The sequence below is a fragment of the Balaenoptera ricei genome, chromosome 11 (assembly GCF_028023285.1).
Source record: "Balaenoptera ricei isolate mBalRic1 chromosome 11, mBalRic1.hap2, whole genome shotgun sequence".
NCBI lineage: Eukaryota > Metazoa > Chordata > Mammalia > Artiodactyla > Balaenopteridae > Balaenoptera > Balaenoptera ricei.
The window spans coordinates 38616273-38634983 of record NC_082649.1 but is presented as its reverse complement, the minus strand read 5'-3'; the positions used below and the strand labels follow the sequence as shown (position 1 = coordinate 38634983).

Sequence of the window (18711 nt, the reverse complement as noted above, 5' to 3'; positions counted from 1 at the left end):
AGTAATCAAGACAATATGGTACTGGCACAAAAACAGAAATATAGATCAGTGGAACAGGATAGAAAGTCCAGAGATAAACCCACGCACCTATGGTCAACTAATCTATGACAAAGGAGGCAAGAATATACAGTGGAGAAAAGACAGTTTCTTCAATAAGTTGCTGGGAAAACTGGACAGCTACATGTAAAAGAATGAAATTAGAACACTCCCTAACACCATACACAAAAATAAACTCAAAATAGATTAGAGACCTAAATGTAAGACCAGACTCTATAAAACTCTTAGAGGAAAACATAGGAAGAACTCTTTGACATAAATCACAGCAAGATCTTTTTTGATCCACCTCCTAGAGTAATGGAAATAAAACCAAAAATAAACACATGGGACCTAATGAAACTTAAAAGCTTTTGCAAAGCAAAGGAAACTACAAACAAGAAGAAAAGACAACCCTCAGAATGGGAGGAAATATTTGCAAACGAATCAATGGACAAAGGATTAATCTCCAAAATATATAAACAGCTTATACAGCTCAATATTAAAAAAACAAACAACCCAATCAAAAAATGGGCAGAAGACCTAAATAGACATTTCTCCAAAGAAGACATACAGATGGCCAAGAAGCACATGAAAAGCTGCTCAACATCACTAATTATTAGAGAAATGCAAATCAAAACTACAATGAGGTATCACCTCACACCAGTTAGAATGGGCATCATCAGAAAATCTACAAACAGCAAATGCTGGAGAGGGAGTGGAGAAAAGGGAACCCTCTTGCACTGTTGGTGGGAATGTAAATTGATACAGCCACTATGGAGAACAGTATGGAGGGTCCTTAAAAAACTGAAAATAGAATTACCATATGACCCAGCAATCCCACTACTGGGCATATACCCAGAGAAAACCATAATTCAAAAAGACACATGCACCCCAATGTTCATTGCAGCACTACTTACAATAGCCAGGTCATGGAAGCGACCTAAATGCCCATTGAGAGACGAATGGATAAAGAAGATGTGGTACATATATACAATGGAATATTACTCAGCCATAAAAAGGAATGAAATTGGGTCATTTGTAGAGACGTGGATGGATCTAGAGACTGTCATACACAGTGAAGTAAGTCAGAAAGAGAAAAATATCGTATATTAACGCATATATGTGGAATCTAGAAAAATGGTACAGATGAACCTGTTTGCAGGGCAGAAACAGAGACACAGATGTAGAGAATGAACGTGTGGACACCAAGGGGGGAAAGCGGTGGGGGGTGGGGGGGGATGGTGGGATTAATTTGGAGATTGGGATTGACATATAGACACTAATATGCATAAAATAGATAACTAGTAAGAACCTGCTGTATAAAAAAATAAATAAAATTCAAAAATTCAGAAGTAAATAAATAAAATAAAGAAGAGAGGTGTTTGCGGGGGTGGGGGGAGCTTTCAGCTGAAAATCGTTTCTGTTCCCACCCCTGCCACTGGCTTGGTGTTTGGCCTCTAACAAGCCTCTTCCCTCCTTGACCTAGTTTTTCTCACCTGTGGAGAAATTAGTTGGATGACAGCTTATTGAGTTTCCTCTGAGTTTGTGATGCCTCTGCGAGACCCCAGCCCCACAGGCACCTCCCTCTCACTCAGGCACCTAGTGATTTCGGGTCCTCAGCTGATGCAATTTTAATAGCTTTTCATCATTTCTTGAGGGAAAAGTGGGAAGGAGGGTGGTTTGTTGCAGAGACGGATCTCTCAGCACTTGGGAAGCCGGGACGCTCATTTCCCCTTTAGCTCCGCTGATAACCCTCCACTTTCATCAGCAGGTGAGTGTGTGTGGCTTCTTCTTTCCAACTATGGTGCAAAATGTAGAATTTCTCCAAAAGAAATTTAACTTTAATGAGAGACTAGATCATAGGAGAGAGTAATTATCTAGACGGTATTCACGTGCCAGGTTAATTTTAAATCAGCTTTTAGGTCAGTCTGTCTTAATTATTCCATTAACTGTTTTCAACTAGCAATTTCAATAATTGTATTAGCACAATGCCTGTGTAGTGTAATTGCTTTTTGGATCCTGTTCATTGTGACCTCAGAGTCAGTGCCTGGGCTGTCTCCCTGGGCTGGTGTTAATGTGAGTGTGTGTGTGAGTATGAGTGTGTGCACACGCATGCTGGTGGGGGGGGGCCTTTCTCCTTATTTTATTTCTACTGTAGGACCTTGTGTGTTTATCTATTTTGCATATAGTAGTTTGTACCTGCTAATTCCAAACTCCTAATTTATCCCTCCCCACCTTTCCCCTTTGGTAACCGTAAGCTTGTTCTCTATGTCTCTGAGTCCGTTTCTTTTTATGTAGATAAGTTCTTTTTGTCATATTTTAGATTCCATATATAAGTGATATCATATGGTATTTGTCTTTCTCTTTCTGACTTCTCTTAGTATGATAATCTCTAGGTCCACCCATGTTGCTGCAAATGGTATTATTTCATTCTTTTTTTATGGCTGAGTAATATTCCTTAGTAGATATGTACCACATCTTCTTTATCCACTCATCTGTCGATGGACATTTAGGTTGCTTCCATGTCTTGGCTATTGTTACTAGTGCTGCTGTGAACATTGGAGTACATGTGTCTTTTCGAATTAGAGTTTTCTCTGGATATATGCCCAGGAGTGGGATTGCTGGATCGTATGGCAACTCTATTTTTAGTTTTTTGAGGAACCTCCATATTGTTCTCCATAGTCACTGATTGATTTAAAGCCAGCTCACCTGACTTAAAGGGCAGGGCTGACTGATTTAAAGTAGTGGGGTAGTCTAGGGAGGGGTGATTGCCCTGGGAGACTTTGAGAGAAAAATACCCCCTCTGTAGGGCACTTCATTGCACTTAGAGGGAGAGGAGTTATGAAATCAGGCTGCAGGTGCCCAAGGCGAGTGCAGCCCCCAGGGCTGGGGAGGGAGGTAGGAGAAAGGGCTGAGAGTTGGCATTAGAGAGGATGGCCACTAGAGGGCGCCAGAGCACCGGCAGAGCCACCCGCAGCTCCCCGATTGGACCTCCAGGCTGGGCAATAGGGTTGGAGATGGGGTTGGTGGAACCCCAAGGACGTGCCCAGAGAGGAGGGGTTGGTTACCGGGAGCTTCTGACTCTCCGGCCCAAATTGCCTCACCTCACAGAGGGAAGAGAGGTCTGCCTTCAGCATCCGATGGGGGCACTTCCAGCCTGGTCGGGTCGTCCAGTGGTTGGACAGCCTGAAAGACTGTCTGCAGTCTGACTGCCCTTTGTTTCTCCAGAGGCAGAACTCTGGACCCAGAAATACCTGGCTTGACTCTTAGGCTTGCAGTTTTCAAGCTGCAGGCCTGTGTGGGTGTTGGCATCTGGAAAACGGGGCTGGTGGTTGTGAACATGGAGCATGTAAAAGCGGCATTTGGGTGGGTGGGCTGTGCTCATCCCTGTGCCCTTTCTCTCAAGAGTTCTCCACAAACTTCCTTCTTCCCTTTCCATCTGAGCCTCTTCCTCCTGTCCCCACACCCCTGCTGGGGGGGACCTGACCTAAAGCTGGGTCACGTGACTTAAAGGCGTCTGATTGATTTAAAGCCAAATCATGTGCCTTAAAGGGTGTGACTTTGTTTTCTTCTGATTTTAAAAGAAACTGGACCATTTTCATGGGCCCCTAAAAGTATCAGGGGCCCTGGCACTGTGCCTGCTGCGATGAGTCAACCTGGCATTTCACGTTGTGTGGTGCTTCTCCTCCCCAGAGCTCTTTATCCCTGACAGGCCCCCAGCTGTGTAAGAGTGGAAGGAGCTCAGGGCTCATCAGGTCCAGCCTGACAGGTAAGAAAACTGAAGCAGAGGAGCAAAGCAACTGTCCGAGGCCACACCTTGACAGTGACAAGGACTAAGCCAACCTCTGACTGCCAGGTCCCAAAACAACACAAGAGAGAAAACTAGTTTTCATGTTAAAAAAAAAAAGACATGCATTATCACTCCCTCATTCATTCCACCACTGTCTATTGAGCACCAGCCATGTGCCAGGCACCGTGCCACTGCTGGTGACACGGCACAGAGTGAAGCTGGCAGGAGGGAGGGACCCCAGTAACCAATGACTATCTAATGACCATCCTGATCAGCGACACAGAGGGAAAGTGCACTGTGTTACAAACACAGAAAGCAGAGCAACGTAACCCAGCATGGGAGGAAGGAGAGGCTTCCGTTATTTATTTGGGGACCTAGGAAAGCATAATAAGAAAAAAAATGTCTGAATTGACCCAAAAATTATTAAAGGGGAAAAAAAGGAATAGAAGTGACAATTGGCCTTTGTGATATTACGAAGCTGCATAATCAAGATCTGACGATATTAACCTAAGATTGACAAGTATCACTGGAAAAGAGAAGGGACCCCATGTGTGTGTATGTGACATTAATTCAGTGGGAAAGGATAGCTAATTTAAGATATGATAAAACCACAACTGGCTCTCTACCTGGAAAAATCTCTATTTGGACCCTCACCTCCCACCAGTCACAGAAATCAATTCCAGATGGATTAAGACCTAATGAATTGAACAATAGAAACCCTAATAGAAGTGGAAGTAAGAAACCATATGCACTGAACAAGGGTAGCAGAGACTCAACCATGACAGGAAATGCAGAGACTGTAATAAAAGTGAAGCACACATTTGACTACATTAATTTTTGCATATGTGTCAAAAGATACCATAAAGAAAACTAAAAGAGGATGGATTTCGGGGAGGCACTTGTGATGCAGGTGATAGATAAAATGCCTGTGATAGGTCAAGAGCATCTCTAAATTGATTTTTTTTAAGACAGAAAAACCTTACCAGCAATTCACAGTGCAGCAGAATTTCTCAGCCTCAGCACTATAGACACTTTGGATCTGACAGTCCCTTGCTGTGGGCGCTTTGTAAGATGTTTAGCAGCGTCCCTGGCGTCTACCCACTAGATGCCAGCAGCACCCCTCCCCCACTCACGAGTTGTGACGACCAAAAATGTCTGCAGACATTGCCACATGTCCCTGGGGAAGGAGAGAAAAACCGCTCAGTTGAGAAGCTCTGCAGTAGAGCAAATCCACTAATAAACATGTGGCAGGATGCCTCAATAGTCAGGGACAGGCACAGAGAAGAATGAGATGTAATTTTAATGATAATACCTACACTTGGCACTGATGCAAGGAAAAGGATGCACAGAGGATGGAAATAGGAATTTAGAGCCTCCAAGGGAGATCAGTCTGGTGATACACAAAGCTGTATGGTGTAAAACTCGGAGACTGCTTGATGGTGTCATGCAGGTGTCAGGGGCAGGCCTGCACAGCCAGCCAGGACTTCCAGGGACTCTGAGGACCAACTGCCAATTGCATTTTGTACATGGTTCCCTAATCCATGGTATTTGAGACTATCAGCCTGAAAATTCAAAACTACGATTCCTGAGTCAGAGGAGTCTGTTTTCCTGTGTTTGTGGCCAGAGGATGACGATGGATTCCACACCCCTCTGGCTGTTCTGCCTCCATGAAAACACAAAAACTACACTGAGAGGGAAAAACCTTGAATTTTGAAGACATGATCAACCACAGATGAGGTCCTGCTCCCAGGTCCAGAGAGATGGGCAGGGGACTTCCCAAGCTGTCTCTGAAGGACCCTGAGGTCACACACAGCCCACAGTAGCACCTGAAACTTTGAAGCCTGTCATCTTTCCAGAGTGTAATTTGGTTTTTCTTTCATTTCTTCGTGCTCACTCCTACCCTCACCTTTCATCCCCTTGCAGTCAGCTCCTCCAGTCCAGTGATAAATAAAAGGGACTTTTTTAGTCTGCAAATAATAAATGCTGGAGAGCATGTGGAGAAAAGGGAACCCTCGTACACTGTTGGTGGGAATGTAAATTGGTGCAGCCACTATGGAAAACAGTATGGAGATTCCTCAAAAAACTAAAAATAGAGTTGCCATATGATTCAGCAATCCCACTCGTGGGCATATACCCAGACAAAACTATAATTCAAAAAGATATATGCACCCCAATGTTCATAGCAGCACTAGTTACAATAGCAAAGACATGGAAGCAACCTAAATGTCCATTGACAGATGAATGGATAAAGAAGATGTGGTACATATCTACTAAAGAATATTACTCAGCCATAAAAAAGAATGAAATAATACCATTTGCAGCAACATGGGTGGACCCAGAGATTATCATACTAAGTGAAGTAAGCATTATTTACAATAGCCAAGATATGGAAGCAATCTATTTTGATTTTTAAAAAATTAATTAATTTATTTATTTATTTATTTTTGGCTGTGTTGGGTCTTTGTTTCTGTGCATGGGCTTCCTCTAGTTGTGGCGAGCGGGGGCCACTCCTCATCGCGGTGCGCGGGCCTTTCACTGTTGCGGCCTCTCTTGTTGCGGAGCACGGGCTCCAGACGCGCAGGCTCAGTAGTTGTGGCTCACGGGCCTAGTTGCTCCGCGGCATGTGGGATCTTCCCAGACCAGGGCTCGAACCCGCGTCCCCTGCATTGGCAGGCAGATTCTCAACCACTGCGCCACCAGGGAAGCCCTGGAAGCAATCTAAATGTCCATTGACAGATGAGTGCATAAAGAAGATGTGATACACACACACACACACACACACACCACACACAATGGGATATTACCCAGCCATTAAAAAGAATGAAATTTGCCTAGAGATAATCATACTAAGTGAAGAAGTAAGTCAGAAAGAGAAAGACGAATACCATGTGACATCACTTATATGTGGAGTCTAAAATATGACACAAATGAACATATCTACGAAACAGAGTCACAGACATAGAGAACAGATTTGTGTTTGCAAGGGTGGGAGGTGGGGGAGGGATGGAGTGGGAGTTTGGGATTAGCGGATATAAACTAGTATATATAGGATGGATAAACAACACTGTCCTACTGTAGAGTACAGAGAACTACATTCAATATCCTGTGATAAACCATAATGGAAAAGAATATGAAAAAGAATAGATACATGTATATGTATAACTGAATCACTTTGCTGTACACCTGAAACTAATACAACATTGGTAATCAACTATACTTCAATATAAAATAAAAAGTTTAAAAAAATATGAAAAAGAATATATACATGTACAACTGAGTCACTTTGCTGTACAGCAGAAATTAAACACAACATTGTAAATCAACTATACTTCAATAAAATTTTTTTAAAAAAGAGAGACGTTTTTTGTTCCTTGCATCTTCAAAGAATATTAAGGTGAAAAGGCTTTTCCCATAGGACTTGAACCCCAGGATGGGCCAGGTTCCAAGCACCGGGTCAGCCACCAAAGTCTACATCAAACCCAGCAGTGGGTTGAAGCCCCTCACACCAAATTGCTGTTCACTGGATCAGCCACCTAGCTCGGGGCCAAATCCCCAAGCTGGGGGTCTGGGTTCCAGCTCAGCCCCTTACCAGCCAAGTCACCTCATTTTAGCCACTCATTCTCTCTCAGCCTCAATTTCCCACTCTGGGAAATGGGATAATAACTCTCCCCCGCTGGGCTGTTTGGGGGGCAGTGTGCTGCAGAGGTTAGGCACCCACGCCACATACGGTACAACCCAGCATTCCCACCCCCAAGTAAAGACCTAAGAGACGTGGTGAGTGCGTCCACTGAAAGACATACATGTGAATGTCCACAGTGACTCTGTTCACAATAGAAAAGAACTAGAAACATCCCAACTATCCGTCAGCCAGAGAATGGACAGTCAAATTGTGATGTTTTCATGCAATGGAATGCTGCCTGGCAATGAACCAGAATGTACAAATGACTTCGACTCAGGACACATGAATGAAGCTCAAAGATGCTGCATTGGAGAAAGAAGGCAGATATAGAAATACCATCAAGAATAGATAGTGCTGGTACTTCCCTGGTGGTCCAGTGGTTACGACTCCGTGCTTCCACTGCAGTGGGGGCACGAGTTCAATCCCTGGTCAGGGAACTAAGATCCCGTTAAGCCACATGGCGTGGCCAAAGAAAAAAAAAAAAACCAGAATAATGGTGGCCCTTGCAAGCAGAATTGACTGGAAAGAAGCACAAGGGAACTTTCTGGGGTGTTGGAAATGGTCTAAATCTTGACCTATGTCATGGCCACATGGGTGTATACATACATAAAAATTAGTGGAGCTGTACACTTAAAATCTGTCTACTTGACTGTATGTAAGTTACACGTCAAAAAAAAAAAAGTAAAAGTAAAAACAACAACAACAAAAACTACCAATGATGGTGCCAGGCCAGCTGTAAACATTGAGACCTAAATGAGTCTGTCTCAATTTCCTCATCTCCAAAACGAGGACAATGACAAAAAATAGTACCAGCCACACAGGACCGTCATGAGGAGCCTACGAGTTAGTTTAAAGACCTGCGTCTGGCACGCGGTGTGTGCTTTCTGAGACAGATGGAGCTCTTGTTGTCGGTTGAGGGGAATGCCTGTAAAATGCTTGGCACTGCTCAGCACACCAAGGAGCTCAACCAATGCTGGCAAGTGTTACCTAAGACCCCCCAAGAAGTCTCCCTGACCTAGTGACGGATGAGCCTAACCAGGTCTCCCCTTACCAATCTAACCAAACCTCTGGGACCAGCAGAACAGCCCATGGCTTCTTCTCTTGGCAACAAACCACTGTATTTTCAGTTCCTTCACATCAACCATCTTTGTCTCTCAAGACTCCAGGCAGATATCACCTTACTCTCCCTGCCCCGGGGGCCTGCTCACTGGGGATTTTCAGCTTGACTGGCTCCCAGCTTCTGGACAGATAGAAACAGAGGTCCCGGCTGCTTGCCCAGGACCCAGTGCAGGGGCTCGAGTGTCTCCCTGAAGAGTCAGCACTCCGTCCCCCTGGCTTCCAAAGCAGGGCTGGCTCTGGGGGCTCCCCCTTCCTCCCCTCCCCCCAAATGGCTCATTGCTGGGCTTCGTGCTTCCTTCTGTACTCACTGCATCCACCACTAGGAGGGCAGCTAGCTCCACAAGGCACACACTTTGCCAGTCTCCGTCACTGCTGTTTCTCCAGCACCTAGAGCAATGCCTGCCACATCGTGTAATAGATGCTCAGTAAATATAAATTGTCCAAATGAGTGAGATGAGCAAGTCAGTGTGGGGCTGGAAAGGCCCCTAGGCATCCTGACCAACCCCCTCTGTGGATCCCCAGATGGCCCTGACCAGGCCTCTCTTCCCACAGCATCCCTTTACTCTCTTGCTCAAGAAACTAACGTAACTTCTAACTATCAACTCCATCAAGTCACAACCCCTCTGTCTTGGTTTCAAGACTCCCTCAAGCTGCCCCTCACCCAATCAAAACTACTTCTCACTACTCTTCACCACATCTCTGCAGTTTACTAGGTCGAGTGACCTCCAGGAGCAAAAAATGCTGGACTAATCTTTAGCAACCAAATCAGAACTAACAGCTGGCTTGTACCTACCTATCAGGGTCCCCAGGAGGAATGCAGATAACAATGTAACGTGCTCGGCTGGCCCCCTAAAAATGGGAGCTGTCATCATCTGATGCTGGAGGCTCTTGCTCCGATTGAGTGACAGCTGTAGGGTCTGCGGGACATAGGTTCAAATCCCAGCTCCACTGTTTTACTGGTGGGTGACTATGGACAAGATAATTCACCTCACAGGCCAGTTTTCACATCTGTAAGGTGGGGATAATAAAAGAGCCTACATCCCAGACCTATGGAGGAATTTAATTAGACAGCATATACAATATGCCCAGCACAATACCTGGTCAAGAGTAAAAACTCAACATACGGCCTTTGTTATAATTATCAGCATCCTCTTTGGGGAGCCTACCTGGAAACAGGGACTAGCTTGTTTCTCTGCCATGATGACTGTTTTAACACTACCATTGTCCTCAGTTTCTTGCATGTCACTGTCTATTCAGAGTCCCCTCCAATCTGTCACCTCATTGCTTACCCTGGTTGTCTTGGCTGATACTGCTTTTCTTGGTCTTCACACTCAGTTTTATGGTCGTCACCAGCAGGGCCAGCAAACACAGTTGTGTAGTGACCTGCACAAGGGCACCATCTGTGGGGAGGCCGGGGACAGTGGGGAGGCTTGGCTTGGCTTCTTCCCAAAGGAAAGGTCATTTCCATTTGCACAAAAATGCACACGGTCTAGCCCAGCCCCTGAGTTTAGGGAAGAGGAAGCTCTTTGTCCTCAAATGGTTAGTTTGGGGAATCTTCCTTCTGTTTGTTGCTTGATACGTTCCTTTCATTTTCAGGTGATGACATCACTGTCAATACTCACAGCGTCCAGAACATTCACTTCTAGTCCCCATTCCTCCCCACTCCACCCCGCCTCTCTCACCTCACCTGCATCCATCTAACTTACTGTTTCTAACATGCCATGATGTAGGACAGTGATTCTCAAACCATTCTGACCTCAACCCGCAGTAAAAATGACATTTTATGTCATGACCCACACAGCCATGTATACATAAAGAGCCAAAACAAAGTATTCATGAAATCACTGCTACCTTTACTCTTTATGATGTACTCTGATATATTCTATTTCTTTTCTTTTCTTTCTTTTTTTTTTTTGGCTGTGCCACACAGCTTGCGGGATCTTAGTTCACCCACCAGGGATTGAAACCAGGCCCTCAGCAGTGAGAGTATGGATTCCTAACCACTGAACCCTCATTTATTATTATTATTTTTTTAATGGTATTTTTAAAAATATTTATTTATTTGGCTACATCAGGTCTTAGCTATGGCACACGGGATCTTCATTGCAGCATGAAGGATTTTTCGTTGCGGTGCACGGGCTCTTCATTGCGGCGCGCGGGCTTCTCTCTAGTTCTGGCGTGCGTGGGCTCTAGAGGGCCCACGGGCTCAGTAGTTACAGCATGCAGGCTCTCTAGTTGTGGTGCACGGGCTCCAGAGCATGTGGGCTCAGGAGTTGCGGTGCTCGGGGCTCTCTAGTTGTGGAGCTCAGGCTCTAGAGTGCGCAGGCTTAGTTGCCCTGCAGCATGTGGGATCTTACTTCCCTGACCAGGGATCGAACCCGCGTCCCCTGCATTGGGAGGCAGATTCTTAACCACTGGACCACCAGGGAAGTCCCTCCCTCATTTTTTATTTATTTATTTATTTTTTTAAGGAATTCCTTTATTTTTATTATTTATTTATTTATTTATTTTAAGCTGTGTTGGGTCTTCGTTTCTGTACAAGGGCTTTCTCTAGTTGTGGCAAGCGGGGGCCACTCTTCATCGCGGTGTGCGGACCTCTCACTATCGCGGCCTCTCTTGTTGCGGAGCACAGGCTCCAGACGCGCAGGCTCAGTAATTGTGGCTCACGGGCCTAGTAGCCCCGCGGCATGTGGGATCTTCCCAGACCAGGGCTCGAACCCGCGTCCCCTGCACTGGCAGGCAGACTCTCAACCACTGCGCCACCAGGGAAGCCCCCCCCGTCATTTTTAAAAAATACATATCTTGACCCACCAAATTGATTTCACCTCCACAGAGAGACTGAAAATCGCCGCTGGGACAGCTGCCTAAAGTGAGATCCTTAGATGCATTTCCAGCAGCCACAGCATCACCCAGGAGTTTATTAGAGATGCAGAATCTCAGGCCCCACCCAGACCTACTGAATCAGAATCTGCATTTCCACAGAGCTTCCAGGGCATTCATGTGCACAGGAAAATTTGAGATGCCCTGGTCTAAGATACAGGGAAGCCACGCCTGCCAGAATGGTATCTATTAAAATAAGTACCTGGGGACTCTGTTATCTGTGAAGGGTGTGAACTTGAGCAGGGGCACAAAAAATCTGCTGGAGCTCCCCAAGGGCCCTTTCCCCTATTGTACACCACCAGGGAGTTGCCGAGAGGTGCCTTTCCCCTGCCTGTGACATCTGAAAGTCAGAGGTGGCTCTGTATGTCTTTTCCTGTGGTTTAGTCACAACTAGGAGCTTCAAAAGCCAATTTCAAGACACAAAGATGTCTCAATCCCTCTACATCCAACAGTGGGAAGTTCACAGATTTTTCCAGGAATAAGCTCCTGGAAAATGAAGAGACTCAGGACCAAGAATTAAGAGTCCTCTAAGGTTCTCCTCAGCAGCAACACTCAGGGTCTTCAGGTCTGACCCGAAGTCCTGTTTTCCTCATCACCACAGCTTGAGCCAGGAATGGAGCCCAAATCCTATCCTCTATGTAAGTGTTGCCAAACATCTCCTTAGAGCATTCCTGAGCCCCAAGCTACTGGTCAGTCTTGGCATTTGGACGAAATGAAGTCACAGAGTTTCCTTACAGAGCTCCCTGCCCCTCTCCGCAAATCACACCGCCGCTTCCCTCTGCTGCTCTGAGGTACCAGGGCATTCTTCACTCTCCGGGGTTCTCTCATGTCTGTGAGTCCCCACTTCTCTCTAACCCTGAAGAGATTGGCTCTGTTCCCCATTAAAAGAATGCCAGTCATCTGGGGGCAACAGTGTCATCCCAAGGCCTGTGAAGTCATATACCACATTCTGCTCAGTCCTGTCAGCAGCTCAAAAAGCAGGTTGTGTCCAGGAAATCTGAAGGGTGTGAAAATATAAAGCAGTGTTCCAGCCCCTGGGGCAACCAAGCAGAAAGTGAATTGGATGCTTCATAACCCAGGTCAGACGTGCCTGCCCCTAGACCCCCACCCAGATTAAAGACCCCACTGGTGGTCAGCTAGCTGCCTGTCCTATGATTTCCACAGCTTAGCAAGTGCATGTGAAAATCTCTTAGAAGATTATCTGCAGAACCAAGGTTTGACCTCAGCATGGAAACCTGTGTGATCTTGAGCTTGTCATTTAGCTTTTCCACCTCTCAGCTCTACCACATAAATACATTAATCTACAGCCTGCTCCATAGTTATGAGTTTCCTTGGGCAAGAGCATTACTTAGGAAAATGAAATGAAAGGATATAGCCAATATGTTTCCTGTGGTTATCTTTGAGTGTATTTGATTGTTCTATGTATTCTTATGCTTCTCTGTCATTTCCCTATTTTTGACAATAAGCATGTGCTACTTTTGTAACAACAAAAATTAAATATAGGGCATCCCTGGTGGCGCAGTGGTTAAGAATCCGCCTGCCAATGCAGGGGACACGGGTTCGTGCCCCGGTCTGGGAAGATCCCACATGCCGCAGAGCGGCTAGGCCCGTGAGCCACAACTACTGAGCCTGCGCGTCTGGAGCCTGTGCTCCGCAACGGGAGAGGCCGTGACAGTGAGAGGCCCGCGCACCGCGCCGAAGAGTGGCCCCCGCTTGCCGCAACTGGAGAAAGCCCTCGCACAGAAACAAAGACCCCACACAGTCAAAATAAATAAATTAATTAATTTTTAAAAAAAAAAAGGTTGAGATGAGTCCTTGAGTGAAATACCTCACTTAGTTGCACAAATCTCCACACAAAGCTCAGTGTAACATTTCCTTAATTAAAAAAAAAAAAATTAAATATAATTATTTGGGGATTCCCTGGTGGCGCAGTGGTTAGGAATCCGCCTGCCAGTGCAGGGGACACGAGTTTGTGCCCTGGTCCGGGAAGATCCCACATGCCGCGGAGCAACTAAGCCTGTACGCCACAACTATTGAGCCTGCACTCTAGAGCCTGCAAGCCACAACTACTGAAGTCCACGCGCCTAGAGCCCATGCTCCACAGCAAGAGAAGCCACCACAATGAGAAGCCCACGCACCTCAAGGAAGAGTAGCCCCCGCTCACCGCAACTAGAGAAAGCCCGCGCGCAGCAACAAAGACCCAACTCAGCCAAAAATAAATAAATACATTTTTTAAAAAAAGAATAAATTTATTTTAAAAATAAATAAATAAATATAATTATTTGAAAGAGGGTTCTACGTACATACAACTGTTCACTGGTTAGCCCCGTCTGACTTCCTCACTGGCAACATCCTCAACTCTTTGTCCTTAGGCTGGAAAGGACCTAATAGCTCATCCAGTCCCAGTCTTCATCTTACCAACCAGGAGACTGCCTGTCCTCAAGCTTGGCCATGTCAGCTGTATTCCCTGCAGGAGAATTCACATTGACCTCCTCTGACTTCCTCACCAAGGAAAGGTTAAAGAAAACCTAGCAAAGAGACTTCCCTGGCGGTCCAGTGGTTAGGATTCTGCACTTTCACTGCCATGGCCCCGGGTTCAATCCCTGGTCGAACTAAGATCCCACAAGCTGCCTGGCGCAGCCAAAAAAAAAAACAGCAGAGAAATAGCAAATGGGGAATTCCCTGGTGGCGCGGTGGTTAAGACTCAGAGCTCCCAATGCAGGGGGCCTGGGGTTCGATCCCTGGTCAGGGAACTAGATCCCACATGCATGCCGCAACTAAGGAGCCCACGTGCCGCAACTAAGGAGCTGGCAAGCTGCAACTGAGGAGCCCACCTGCCGCAACTAAGACCCGGCACAACCAAATAAATAAAGATTTTTTAAAAAAGAAAGAAATAGCAAATGGGGGAAGGCAAGTCCTTGGATAAGAAGTTTATGCATCACATTTACATTCTGTAAAAACATCAGCCTTTCTCCTCCCCTCTCTCACGCAGTCTTCCCAGCAGCTTGTAGATTTCCCCCCTCACCCAGCAGATTCACTCAAGCTTCCCATCTGGCTTGGGCCTAGGTGTCTAGGGGTGGTGTGTCTGCCTCGGGATTCACAGGAGAATCAACTCCCCCCTAGAGAGAGGGAAAACCAGGGCAGTCAAAGACAAGCATCTTGGTGAAGGCTCAGTCATCCTTAAATATATTAAGAATTTTTTTCAAAGGGGAGGAGTGTCCATCTCTGTGTCTACCTTACAGGTAGGAACCACATATGTCTTCAGCTTGGTGCCATCAACATTTTGTACACCAGCAGTCCCCAATCTTTTTGGCAACAGGGACAGGTTTCATGGAAGACAATTTTTCCATGGACCAGCAGGGGCAGGGGAGGATGGTTTCGGGATGATTCAAGCACATTACATTTATTGTGCACTTTATTTCTATTATTAATACATTGTAATATGTAATGAAATAATTATACAACTCACCATAATGTAGAATCAGTGGGAGCCCTGAGCTTGTTTTCACTTGCCACTCACTGATAGGGTTTTGATATGAGTCTGCAAGCAATTGATTTATTATGGTCTCTGTGCAGTCAAACCTCTCTGCTAATGATAATCTGTATTTGCAGCCAATCCCCAGCGCTAGCATCACTGCCTCAGCTCCACCTCAGATCATCAGGCATTAGATTCTCATAAGGAGCATGCAACCTAGATCCCTTGCATGCACAGTTCACAGTAGGCTTCACGCTCCTCTGAGAATCTAATGCCGCCGCTGATCTGACAGGAGGAGGAGCTCAGGCGGTAATGTGAGCGATGGGGAGCGGCTGTAAATACAGATGAAGCTTCCCTCACTCGACCGCTGATCACCTCCTGCTGTGCAGCCTGGTTCCTAACGGTCCATGGACCGGTCCTGGTCCATGGCCCGGGGGTTGGGGACTGCTGTTGTACCCAGTGGACACTCAGTAAATTTCATCTTTCCAATTCAAGCTTTTCATGCCTCTGCCTAATCCTACCAGAAGGCTCCCCTGACAATACTTGACTTGTAAGCTGGAAATCTGAGAGCCCAGGAACCTTGGTGAAGACACAGGGAACCTGAGAGACCAGGATAAAAAGACCTTCAACTAGAAACATATAAAAAAGCAAATGCTATTTTCAAAAGAGAGAAAGAAAGGATGAACTTCTGAACCCCAAGGTCCCACCAAGAGAAGTCTTTATCTTTACAGTGTTACAGTCATCTTGGCCCCTAGAGGTGATTTGGCTCAGCCATCAGAATGAGGGGATGAAAAAGTGACAGAATTTTGTAGAAACAGGGGGCTCCTTGGGGCTCATGCCCCGCCACAGGCTGCCACATCGTGAAAAGTAAGAGTGAAACCAGGGACTTCCCTGGTGGCGCAGTGGTTAAGAAGCCTCCTGCCAATGCAGGGGATACGGGTTCGAGCCCTGGCCCGGGAAGATCCCACATGCCGTGGAGCAACTAAGCCCATGCACCACAACTACTGAGCCAGTGCTCTAGAGCCTGCGAGCCACAACTATTGAAGCCCACGCACCTAGAGCCCGCGCTCTGCAACAAGAGAAGCCACTGCAGTGAGAAGCCCATGCACCACAAAGAAGAGTAGCCCCCGCTCACCGCAACTAGAGAAAGCCGACGTGCAGCAATGAAGATCCAATGCCTCCAAAAATTAATTAATTAATTAAAAAAAAAAAAAAAAAACCAATCCCAGCAAGAGTCATTTTCTCACTCTGGGATCTCCAAGAGCATTATGTTCATCTCTTGGTGTCTGAGGAGGAAAATGTGCAGTGAAAGACTGTAATCTGGAGCCAGCAGAGCAAACTCAAGAAGCCGTGGCCACCGCAGAAGAGGATTCGACACCTTTGGGGATACTCCTCACTGCATTTCTTGTCTGCTCCCCCACCCCGCCCCACTTCGTGCTGTACCCAGGTAACCCTGCCTCAGCGGTTGCCACCTGGCAGAGGGGGCTTGCCAAGCTAGAGAAGGGGTTCAAGGCCTAGACTCACCTGGGACTTGCAGGGAGCTCCTTGTCTGCTCCTCTGCCCTCTTCCGAGTGTGAGGAATGGGGAATTCCAGGCTGTGACTGCCTGGGAAATGCCAGCCAGGGAGCTGCAGAGAGATAGAGCTCAAGGTTCCGCACGAAGGCAAGGAAAACGTCTGATTTAAAAAAAAAAAAAAAATGGATGTGGATATGGATCTTGGAGAGAGAGAAGTGGAGAAGGGCCTTGGAGGTGGGAAGGGGGCCCAGCTCTGGGGGCTTCTGAGGCTCCTAGGGAAATATGTCAAATGGAGAGGGGCTGCTAAGGAGAGGAGCCCCTGCGCAGTTGCATCTGCCAGCTGTGAGGGTCTGGCTTGTGCAGGAACTACATCTGATTGGTGTAGAGGTGAGAAGGAGGGAGGAGGAGCAGTATATGACACAGGGGTTTCGAAGGGAGAGAGTGAGAGGCTGGAGGGAGTGAGGTGGAGGAGAGTGAGAGGCGGTGAGGGATGGGTGAGGTTTGGGAGTGTGCTGGAAAGTGAGATTCCAGCCAGGCAGAAGGTCTGATAAAATGGGTATGGAAATTGAGGTGGTGGAGAAGAGGCAGAGGGCAGGTGGCTCTGTGTGCACACTGCGTGGTTCAGCCGCCAGGCTCTTACCTGCATTACAGGTGGAGGTGAGGGAGCCACCCGGCTGTCCATCGTGAGTGCACCGGTGGCCGCAGCTGCTGGACCCTAGGCCAGCGCTCTCAGGCCCTCCTTCCCCAAACCCCTAACTTGGCCCCCAAAACTGGAAGGTCTCATGGGATGGAATCTCAAATAGCGCCGGGTGCTGTGCACTCAGGTTCCCCGGGCGAGCAGGTGTGCAGGGTGCTGTGGTAGTTGCTGTCCTTCCAGGAAATGAAAACGAAAGAGCGGGATCCAGCTTCCACTCCCATCCTGGCCGGCTCGGGGAGCACAGGGGCTGGCCCCTGCGGGACCGGAGACCAGGGCGCCGTGGGCTCACCCACTGGGAGGCATCGGTCCTGCTCGCATCCTTTTGCAGACGGACAGCCCCTCGGGCATCCTGGCACTGGCTCCCAGGGGGACAGAGGTGGGATCCTGGGGGATCTAGAGAGCTGAGGGAACCCCTGGTCCTGGGCTCTTGACAGCGACAGACCAACTTCATGGCACCAACTTCCTTTTCATCTCTGCAGATGGATAGGAGGGGGCCTCTCTTGCTGTCCGCCTGGACCAGGTGCCTCTCCCCTTACGGGTGAGTGACATTCCCAGCTCCGACCTGGCCACGGCCTGCCCTTTGGCCAGGTGGAGGCCCCACCACCCCACGCCCAAATGCCAGCATCAGTGAGGCTATAATGCTCTTCTGACCTAGACCCAAGTACTCAATGGATCCCAGCTGCCACCTTTTCCCAGGCCTCTGGCTGCTCCAAGTGTAATACCCACCCGCCCATCACCTGTGTGTACCTGCCTTAGCTCCCTCTGCCTTGAGGGGAAGCCCAGAAAGGTTATAAGCACTAAAGCAAACCCATACACGTGGAAGAAAAGGAGGTAAGAAGCCTTAATAACCTGCCAAAAATCTGAAGGTGTAGATGCTGTTGGCTTAGCATTGATAAATCATGAGCTCCTAGAAACCAGTAAGAACAAGACCAGAAACCCAATAGAAAAATGAGCAATAGAAATATGTATTTGTACATATCCAAAAGGTACATAGTTATTTATTTCAGCATTGCTTATAATACCGAATGATTAGAAACAACCCAGGCATCCGTTAAGAAGGGGCTGATGAAATAAATGATGCTACATCCACTTAACAGAATTCTGTGCATCCTGTCTGACAGAGCTCTCTATGGACCGTGGCAAGCTCTCCAAGAGGTAGTACAGCACGTGGTTAAGAACCCAGACTCTGAGAACAGCCTGCCTGGCTTGGTAACCCAGCTATGTCGCTTACTGGCTGTGTGCCCTTGAGCAACTTAGTTACCTTCTGTACTGCCTCTCTCTACTAACTTCTGCCTCAGTTTCCTTAACAGTAAAATAGAGCTAATAATATTGATAATACCTGTCTCATAATGTTCTTATGAAGAGTAAATGAGTTAACATTTGTAAGACAAGTAGAATAGTGCCTGACCACCATGCTAAGCAAAATACTCAAGGTACAGAACAGTGTATATTACATGCTACCTTTTGTGTGTATATATATATTTACTGGTATTTGTACAAAGAAACTCTGGAAGGATATG

General features: G+C 47.0%; 1 long non-coding RNA gene across 1 annotated transcript in view; it reads left to right on the top strand.

The window, feature by feature from the left end:
- LOC132374012 (uncharacterized) overlaps positions 1-18711 on the top strand; it is a 43858-nt gene that overhangs the window by 17039 nt on the left and 8108 nt on the right. The window lies entirely within an intron of this gene.